This window comes from Triticum urartu, chromosome 2, assembly GCF_003073215.2.
Source record: "Triticum urartu cultivar G1812 chromosome 2, Tu2.1, whole genome shotgun sequence".
Classification (NCBI taxonomy): Eukaryota; Viridiplantae; Streptophyta; class Magnoliopsida; order Poales; family Poaceae; genus Triticum; species Triticum urartu.
In genome coordinates, this window is record NC_053023.1 from 545615534 (window position 1) to 545626357 (window position 10824).

Below are 10824 nucleotides of genomic sequence, written 5' to 3' on the forward strand. Positions count from 1 at the left end.
TCGGTATAAAGCGCATGAAGAAACTCCATACTGATGGACTTTTGGAACCACTTGATTATGAATCACTTGGTACTTGCGAACCGTGCCTCATGGGCAAGATGACTAAAACGCCGTTCTCCGGTACTATGGAGAGAGCAACAGATTTATTGGAAATCATACATACCGATGTATGTGGTCCGATGAATATTGAGGCTCGTGGCGGATATCGTTATTTTCTCACCTTCACAGATGACTTAAGCAGATATGGGTATATCTACTTAATGAAACACAAGTCTGAAACATTTGAAAAGTTCAAAGAATTTCAGAGTGAAGTTGAAAATCATCGTAACAAGAAAATAAAGTTTCTACGATCTGATCGTGGAGGAGAATATTTGAGTTACGAGTTTGGTGTACATTTGAAACAATGCGGAATAGTTTCGCAACTCACGCCACCTGGAACACCACAGCGTATTGGTGTGTCCGAACGTCGTAATCGTACTTTACTAGATATGGTGCGATCTATGATGTCTCTTACTGATTTACCGCTATCGTTTTGGGGTTATGCTTTAGAGATGGCCGCATTCACGTTAAATAGGGCACCATCAAAATCCGTTGAGACGACGCCTTATGAACTATGGTTTGGCAAGAAACCAAAGTTGTCGTTTCTTAAAGTTTGGGGCTGCGATGCTTATGTGAAAAAGCTTCAACCTGATAAGCTCGAGCCCAAATCGGAGAAATGTGTCTTCATAGGATACCCAAAGGAGGCTGTTGGGTACACCTTCTATCACAGATCCGAAGGCAAGACATTCGTTGCTAAGAATGGATCCTTTCTAGAGAAGGAGTTTCTCTCGAAAGAAGTGAGTGGGAGGAAAGTAGAACTTGACGAGGTAACTGTACCTGCTCCCTTATTGGAAAGTAGTACATCACAGAAAACTGTTTCTGCGACACCTATACCAGTTAGTGAGGAAGCTAATGATGATGATCATGAAACTTCAGGACAAGATACTACTGAACCTCGTAGATCAACCAGAGCGAGATCCGCACCAGAGTGGTACGGTAATCCTGTTCTGGAAATCATGCTGCTAGATCATGATGAACCTACGAACTATGAAGAAGCGATGGTGAGTCCAGATTCCGCAAAATGGCTTGAAGCCATGAAATCTGAGATGGGATCCATGTATGAGAACAAAGTATGGACTTTGGTTGACTTGCCCGATGATCGGCAAGCAATTGAGAATAAATGGATCTTCAAGAAGAAGACTAACGCTGATGGTAATGTTACTATCTACAAAGCTCGACTTGTCGCAAAAGGTTTTCGACAAGTTCAAGGGGTTGACTACGATGAGACTTTCTCACCCGTAGCAATGCTTAAGTCTGTCCGAATCATGTTAGCGATTGCCGCATTTTATGATTATGAAATTTGGCAGATGGATGTCAAAACTGCATTCCTGAATGGATTTCTGGAAGAAGAGTTGTATATGATGCAACCGGAAGGTTTTGTCGATCCAAAGGGAGCTAACAAAGTATGCAAGCTCCAGCGATCCATTTATGGACTGGTGCAAGCCTCTCGGAGTTGGAATAAACGCTTTGGTAGTGTGATCAAAGCATTTGGTTTTATACAGACTTTCGGAGAAGCCTGTATTTACAAGAAAGTGAGTGGGAGCTCTGTAGCATTTCTGATATTATATGTGGATGACATATTACTGATTGGAAATGATATAGAATTTCTGGATAGCATAAAGGGATACTTGAATAAGAGTTTTTTCAATGAAAGACCTCGGTGAAGCTGCTTACATATTAGGCATAAAGATCTATAGAGATAGATCAAGGCGCTTAATTGGACTTTCACAAAGCACATACCTTGACAAGATTTTGAAGAAGTTCAAAATGGATCAAGCAAAGAAAGGGTTCTTGCATGTGTTACAAGGTGTGAAGTTGAGTCAGACTCAATGCCCGACCACTGCAGAAGATAGAGAGAAAATGAAAGATGTTCCCTATGCTTCAGCAATAGGCTCTATCATGTATGCAATGCTGTGTACCAGACCTGATGTGTGCCTTGCTATAAGCTTAGCAGGGAGGTACCAAAGTAATCCAGGAGTGGATCACTGGACAGCGGTCAAGAATATCCTGAAATACCTGAAAAAGACTAAGGATATGTTTCTCGTATATGGAGGTGACAAAGAGCTCACCGTAAGAGGTTACGTTGATGCAAGCTTGTGACACTGATCCGGACGATTCTAAATCGCAAACCGGATACGTGTTTATATTGAACGGTGGAGCTGTCAGTTGGTGTAGTTCTAAAAAAAGCATCGTGGCGGGATCTACATGTGAAGCGGAGTACATAGCTGTTTCGGAAGCAGCAAATGAAGGAGTCTGAATGAAGGAGTTCATATCCAATCTAGGTGTCATACCTAGTGCATCGGGTCCAATGAAAATCTTTTGTGACAATACTGGTGCAATTGCCTTGGCGAAGGAATCCAGATTTCACAAGAGAACCAAGCACATCAAGAGACGCTTCAATTCCATTTGGGATTTAGTCCAAGTGGGAGACATAGAAATTTGCAAGATACATACAGATCTGAAAGTTGCAGACCCGCTGACTAAGCCTCTTCCATGAGCAAAACATGATCAGTACCAAGGCTCCATGGGTGTTAGAATCATTACTGTGTAATCTAGATTATTGACTCTAGTTCAAGTGGGAGACTGAAGGAAATATGCCCTAGAGGAAATAATAAAGTTATTATTTATTTCCTTATATCATGATAAATGTTTATTATTCATGCTAGAATTGTATTAACCGGAAACATAATACATGTGTGAATACATAGACAAACAGAGTGTCACTAGTATGCCTCTACTTGACTAGCTCGTTGATCAAAGATGGTTATGTTTCCTAACCATAGACATGAGTTGTCATTTGATTAACGGGATCACATCATTAGGAGAATGATGTGATTGACTTGACCCATTCCATTAGCTTAGCACTTGATCGTTTAGTTTGTTGCTATTGCTTTCTTCATAACTTATACATGTTCCTATGACTATGAGATTATGCAACTCCCGTTTACCGGAGGAACACTTTGTGTGCTACCAAACGTCACAACGTAACTAGGGTGATTATAAAGGTGCTCTACAGGTGTCTCCGAAGGTACTTGTTGGGTTGGCGTATTTCGAGATTAGGATTTGTCACTCCGATTGTCGGAGAGGTATCTCTGGGCCCTCTCGGTAATGCACATCACTAAGCCTTGCAAGCATTGCAACTAATGAGTTAGTTGCGGGATGATGTATTACGGAACGAGTAAAGAGACTTGCCGGTAACGAGATTGAACTAGGTATTGAGATACCGACGATCGAATCTCGGGCAAGTAACATACCGATGACAAAGGGAACAACGTATGTTGTTATGCGGTTTGACCGATAAAGATCTTCGTAGAATATGTAGGAGCCAATATGAGCATCCAGGTTCCGCTATTGGTTATTGACCGGAGACGTGTCTCCGTCATGTCTACATAGTTCTCGAACTCGTAGGGTCCGCACGCTTAAAGTTCGGTGATGATCGTAATTAGGGTTTTTTGTGTTTTGATGTACCGAAGGTTGTTCGGAGTCCCGGATGTGATCACGGACATGACGAGGAGTCTCGAAATGGTCGAGACATAAAGATTGGTATATTGGAAGCCTATATTTGGATATCGGAATCGTTCCGGGTTAAATCGGGATTTTACCGGAGTACCGGGGGGTTACCGGAACCCCCTGGGGGTTAATGGGCCTACATGGGCCTTAAGGGAGAAGAGGAGGGCCGGCCAGGGCTGGCCACGCGCCCCCTCTCCCCTAGTCCGAATAGGACAAGGAAGGGGGGGCGCCCCCCTTTCCTCTTTCCCCCTTCCCCTTTCCTTCTCCAACAAGGCAAGAGGGGGAGTCCTACTCCCGGTGGGAGTAGGACTCCTCCAGGCGCACACCTAGGGGCCGGCCGCACCTCCCCCCTCCCTCCTTTATATACGGGGGCAAGGGGGCACCCCATGACACACAAGTTGATCTTCGTGATCGTTCCTTAGCCGTGTGCGGTGCCCCCTTCCACCATATTCCACCTCGGTCATATCGTAGCGGTGCTTAGGCGAAGCCCTGCGTCGGTCGAAAATCATCACCGTCATCACGCCATCGTGCTGACGAAACTCTCCCTCAACACTCGGCTGGATTGGAGCTCGAGGGACGTCACCGAGTTGAACGTGTGCAGAACTCGGAGGTACCGTACGTTCGGTACTTGGATCGGTCGGATCGGGAAGACGTACGACTACTTCCTCTACGTTTTGTCAACACTTCCGGTGCCAGTCTACGAGGGTACGTAGACAACACTCTCCCCTTCTCGTTGCTATGCATCATCATGATCTTGCATGTGCGTAGATTTTTTTTGAAAATTACTACGTTCCCCAACAATATATCTACTATATGATTCACGCTTGACCTTTCAGTCTCAGTGTTCCTAGGCCATATCTGCATATGCTAGGCTCGTCAAGTTTAACCCGAGTATTATGCGTGTGCAAAACTGGCTTGCACACGTTGTATGTGAACGTAGAGCTTATCACACTCGATCATCACGTGGTGTCTCGGCATGACGAACTGTAGCAACGGTGCATACTCAGGGAGAACACTTATACCTTGAAATTTAGTGAGAGTTCATCTTATAATGCTACCGCCAAACTAAGAAAAATAAGTTGCATAAAGGATAAACATCACATGTAATTAATATAAGTGATATGATATGACCATCATCATCTTGTGCCTTTGATGTCCATCTCCAAAGCACCGTCATGATCACCATCGTCACCGGCTTGACACCTTGGTCTCCCTCGAAGCATCGTTGTCATCTCGCCAACTATTGCTTCTACGACTATCGCTACCGTTTAGTGATAAAGTAAAGCAATTACATGGCGATTGCATTTCATACAATAAAGTGACAACCATATGGCTACTGCCAGTTGCCGATAACTGTGTTAGAAAACATGATCATGTCATACAATAAAATTTAGCATCATGTCTTGACCATATCACATCACAACATGCCCTGCAAAAACAAGTTAGACATCCTCTACTTTGTTGTTGCAAGTTTTACGTGGCTGCTACGGGCTTAGCAATAACCGTTCTTACCTACGCATCAAAAACCACAACGCGGTATAGTGATTGCTATTTGATCTTCAAAAAGAACCCTGTTCATTGAATCCGATTCAACTCAAGTTGGAGAAACGGACACCCACCAGCCACCTGTGTGCGAAGCACGTCGGTAGAACCAATCTCGCGTAAGCATACGCGTAATGTCGGTTTGAGCCGCTTCATCCAACAATACCGCTGAATCAAGATGCTCACATAAAAGATAAGAATTGAAACATAAAGAGAGAATCATGAAGAATATAACTAGTACATTTAAGTCTAACCCACTTCCTATGCATAGGGATTTTGTGAGCAAACAACTTGTGGGAACAATAATTAACTAGCATAGGAGGGTAAAACAAGCATAACTTCAAAGCTTTAAGCACATAGAGAGGAAACTTGCACTACAAAAAAATACACTTCCGTGATGATACGTGTTTGTCACAGTAGGTCACTTTTTTTGTCATGCATGTACATCCATGACAAATTTATGACAGAATCAAGATAGTCATACCTGTGCTGTCGTAGAAGTGTTCCATGACATTACCAAAATTATCATCACGGAAGTGTCCACTTCCATGACGATAAATCGCGCGTCACAGAAGTGCTTTCGTCAAGGGTGACCGACACGTGGCATCCACCATAACGGAACGCCGTTAAGCTATCGAGTCGGGTTTTGGATCCGATAACCCTTTAACAGCCCCGACCAATGGGAAATTTCCACGTGTAAAATTCTTATTGGCCGGACGAAACACGTGTCAGCTCGTCAGTGGGTCAGTTAGGCGCCTATGATATGTCAACAGGTGGCACGGCCCAACAGTGGCCCATTTAGCTTACAAAGCCGGCCCGTTTGACTTGGTCAAAAGTTAACAGGCCGGCCCATGAAAAGCCTGTTAACGGTCTCTTTGCAAATAGCCCATTTTATGGCCCGTTAACTCACGGCCCGTTAGGCCCTAAATGAAATCGGCCCAACAACGTCATGTGGGCCGTCGAATATAATACCAGCCCATTTCACTTTCGGCCCATGTATGGCCCACGACGTCTTTCGGCCCATATGAGGCCTTCGTATCTTTCGGCCCATTACAGGCCCACGATGAGTCTAGCCCATAATGAGCAGTAATTTTCTTTATACCCGTTAACGGCCCGTGATTTACATGGGCCGTTTCCAGCCCGTGTTAGCTTTCGGCCTATTGACGGCCCATACGTTCTTGGGCTCCTTTTCGGCCCTCGATTACTTCCGGCCCGTTACTGGCCTGTTCCACTAAGGGGCCAAATTCGGCCCATGGCAAGAGTCGACCCGTTACTGGCGTGTTACCCTAATGGGCCAAAATCAGCCCATGGCAAGAGTCGGCCCTTTCTGGCCTGTTAACCCTTTGCCCTGTTTCCAGCCCGTCCTATATTCTGGCCCATTAACGACCCATTATGCCCGTGACAGAATTAAGCCTTTGCTGTCCTACGGCCTGTTAACGGCATGTTACCGTACTGGGCCGATACCAATTACGCCTGATTATGGCCCATGTAGACACATTTATCCGACGGCCCGAGGCCCACCGATTACAGGACCATTTATTGACGGCCCGTAGGTGACCCATGGATCCTACGACCCGTATATGTCCCATGGTAGTTGCGGCCACTAGCAAACTAGGGAAAAAGAAGACTAGGAAATAAATAAGGCTAAAACTAACGCTAGGCTATTAAGGCGAATGCACAGATTACATCCACTCGGCATCAAAGATCGCCACCAGTGCAAATATAGGGAACACCCTACACTATACAAAAATGGCTTGCTGTTTTCTTCAGGCGGTGGCTGCACGTTAAGAATACATTTTGTATCGCACCAAAACAAATTACAACTATATAACAAAAGGAAGGTTGGCATAAAACTTAACAGTCTAGCAGATAAATGCACCACCAGAAGTTCAGAAGCTTAGTTCATTTGACCTGACTGTTACGTTTTCATGCTGTATTGTCCGATGGAGCACCATAACCCTCGCCTTCATTTCCCCTAGGCTCCTGAACAACATAGCAAATGTCTGATAGTCTGGTTTCAAAACCATGCATATCTTGACGACATTGAGCAATGTTTCTCCTTGTTTCACAAAGGGTCTCTGTTAGGGAATGGACTTGTGTCTGGAGCGCAGATACAACATTGCTTTGAGCTTACATATCTTGATCATGAGGCAGTTTGGACGATATTGCCTTAACAACCAACCTAGTATTACGCAGGAATGTGCTTTTGGCACTGTTAGTGGACAGGTACTTACCCACTGCAGCAAGAGCTGACATTGCGGTTATAGTTGCCTCGCCACCTTCAGAAGGTGGCGGTTCCACCATTTTTTCCATAGCTCGCTGAAAAGTTGAGGTTTCACATTAGTAGTACCAGAACAGAAGATATTAAGGAGGCAGCGAAACCAAACAAAATAGCTTTGGTCTATATACAGAACTTATTCTGGTGAACCCATGTAAAATATTAGTTGTATTTTATTGCAAAGTACATAATAAAACCAGGTTCCAAACATATGACCATGTATCATCGCTAATGTATGGTCTATTTCTTCACATTGTATTGAGGGCTAAGGATGAAGAGACGAAGTTTATAATACGGTAAGCATAGTATGATGTCATTCATATCACAAAACAACTGAGAACAGACAAACAGGCAATTGTAACGTTGTGTGGGCAAGTCCAGCACGGAACTAGATTACGGGTCAAGATGAAAGGAACATCACTCCTCTCTTTTAAACCTTGTAAGGTGCAATGATACACTAAGACAATTGTGTATAAAATTGAAAAGAGTAATAGACATTGGCTGCAAACCATGCAGTTCAAGGCACAAGTCAGAGTAAGTAGTAGTTAAAAGGCATGAGGATTAAGGACTTACAACAGCGGCTTTGACTGGTGTAGTCATGCCCTTCTTCTTGCTGGTGCGACAGTCCTTGAAGATTTCCACAGCAGTTGGTTCAGGTACTTTTTGGTCCTTGCGGGCTTTCCTCTGCATTTCGAACAAGTCAATATAGATCTGATAATATGGTACAGTGAAAAGAGAGAAACAGCAGCTAATTACAAGAGCCGTGCAGTGTGCAATATAGCTACGAGATCCTGTCGTCTGTTGGAATTTCACTTTCGTATGGTTGGCCTTGTTCTTTGAACAGTTCACCTACAAGAAGATAGATTTGTATGGCACATGCATAAATAGGACTTCAACATGTGATCTGATGACATATATATAATGTACCTGATACTTCAGATCGGACCAGTGTTCAACGAGGCCTCTCCAGTCTTCATCAGATATATTTTCCACTGGAGATGTTTGGGAAAGTTCACTGTTAGCCTTGCCTTCAAAGTGAGTTTTCCTCAAGTTATACTGATACTGTCGCAGAGCAGACTTGAAAACATGGGTGCAAGCTTGCCTAATTGCATCATCTTGGCTATCCAACTTGAACCTCATCTGTTGAAAATTATGGGAGTCTCATTATCAGCAACCTAGAAAGTATTGGACAGAGCAAGACAATATTACTAGTTTCCATACATAACCATACTTACAGATAAATGGTCGAGGAAGGTGTTGAACTGGGTTTCTTCTTTGTCATTCCTGTACTGAATCCATGTTGGGAGGATACGTACATGACACCTAACAGCAACCGCTGCCTCTGGTACTAACTTGGCTGACTCTGTAGCATCACGTGGCCTTTTTAAACCTGCCTCAAAACGGATCTCCATTCTTCCTCCTCTAGATTTAGTTAATCTGTCGAGCATTATCCCTAATGTTTGTTTCCTCTTGCGCCTAGGTGCTAGTCCAACAACAAACATAGGAAGTGTTAGTGTACATCAAACTGTGAGACTACATATAAAGAAGCATGCAACTGTAACTTGACTCCAGCAACTACCTTCTTGCTGTTGAAGCTCACAAGGTTCATCTGATATTGCCAACTCGTCTTGTGTCAAGAGTGCTTGGGAAGTAGTGTCAGGTGGCAAGGGAGCTTGGGAACGTGCTGCTAGCTCAGTTGACGCACGAGTACGTCGTGCAACTGGTAGTACTGTGGTAGGTGTTGCAAGAACTAGGGTTGTCTCTGCTTGTTTGGTGACAGCTATTTGTTTCTATTTGTCTTTTTTTGCAACTCGTGTAGCATGGGATGCCGTGTTTGTAGAATTTTCTGCTGGACTTTGACCTTCTATTGCACCATCAGTACCAGCAGAATCTGCAGGATTCATCCACTTCTCATTCCCTGCCATTCTGTGTTTCTTCCTCTTTCTCTGTGCCATGTTAAGTCAAGCCGACAAGAAAAACAAATAACAATTTAGTTCTTCATAACAAATTGATGCGTGATGCAGACGAACTGAACTTTGATGTTAGACAACCACATGATAGGAGGATGTAATATGTATGAAAAATAGGACGGAAGAGATAACCAGAACTATGATGTGTAAACTAAGAAGACATTTCACCAAATTAGAAGCAATGCAATGGAAGGTAGACACCATATGAAAGATGCTACAAATATCGCTCTGCCAAGTTAACAGTGTCTCATCATAAATGGCATTTAAACAAATGTGAAGCAGTACAAGAAATAAATCATATGCAAGATGCAAACAACATCACACTACCATGTTAGAGGTCTCTCGTCATTAGTGCCATTGCATATTCACATCATTGCATATTCACAGCTTATGATGTGTAAACTAAGGAGGAGGCATTTCAACAAATTAGAAGCAATGAAAGCTAGACACCATATGAAAGATGCAACGAATATCACTCTACCAAGTTAAAACTGTCTCATCATAAGTGCCATTTCAACAAATTAGTAGTACAAGCTAGAAAAGAATGTGAGATGTAACCTATATCACACTCCGAAGTCAAACGTGTCTTATGATAAGTGATTGTTGCAGGTTACACAACAGTAGTAATATGATGTAAGAACATGGTGTGATAGACAGATATTGTATGTTCTAGAAACAGGAACACGTGTCTTACTCAAGTATAATGTGTAAAGTAAGCAGATGGAATTCAACAAAATTAGAAGCAATACAAGCTAGACATCACACATAACATGCAACCACATATAACAGTGCCAAGTTAGAGGGAGCACCAGTGATGCTGCACTAGGGGAGACGTGCTCATCATAAACATAGCTTTGTTGAGTGTCTATGCATGTGTTGTCTTGGAAATCATCTTGGGGGTGTGGAGGAGTAGAAACTGTAGAGGCCCTCCGTTCGGAAGGAGCACCTTTATCCGCTGCCTTGCTAACTTCCTTCCGCTTTATTGATTTTGAATTGTCAAGTAAAACCGACAAGAAAAAGCAATAAAATTGTCTCTTTAGAACTCATTCATGCATGATACTGACAATCACTACTTTGATGTAAGGCAAACACATGATACCAGGATGGAATATGAGCGAAAAATAGGACGACATGGCATGTTCACAACTGTTTGTGTAAACTAAGCAGAAACCATTCTAGCAAATAAGAAGCAATGCAAGCTAGACACCACATGAAAGATGCAACCAATATGACTCTGCCAAGTTAAAAGCGTCCCATCATAAATGGAATTTCAACAAATTAGAAGCAGCGCATGCTATAAATCATATGAAAGATGCAACTAATATCGCACTGCATATACTAAAGGTGTCTCGTCATGTTGATTGATGCGGTATACAAAAAAAACAATAGTTTTATGTAAGGACATGCTTACTAGACAGATGTACT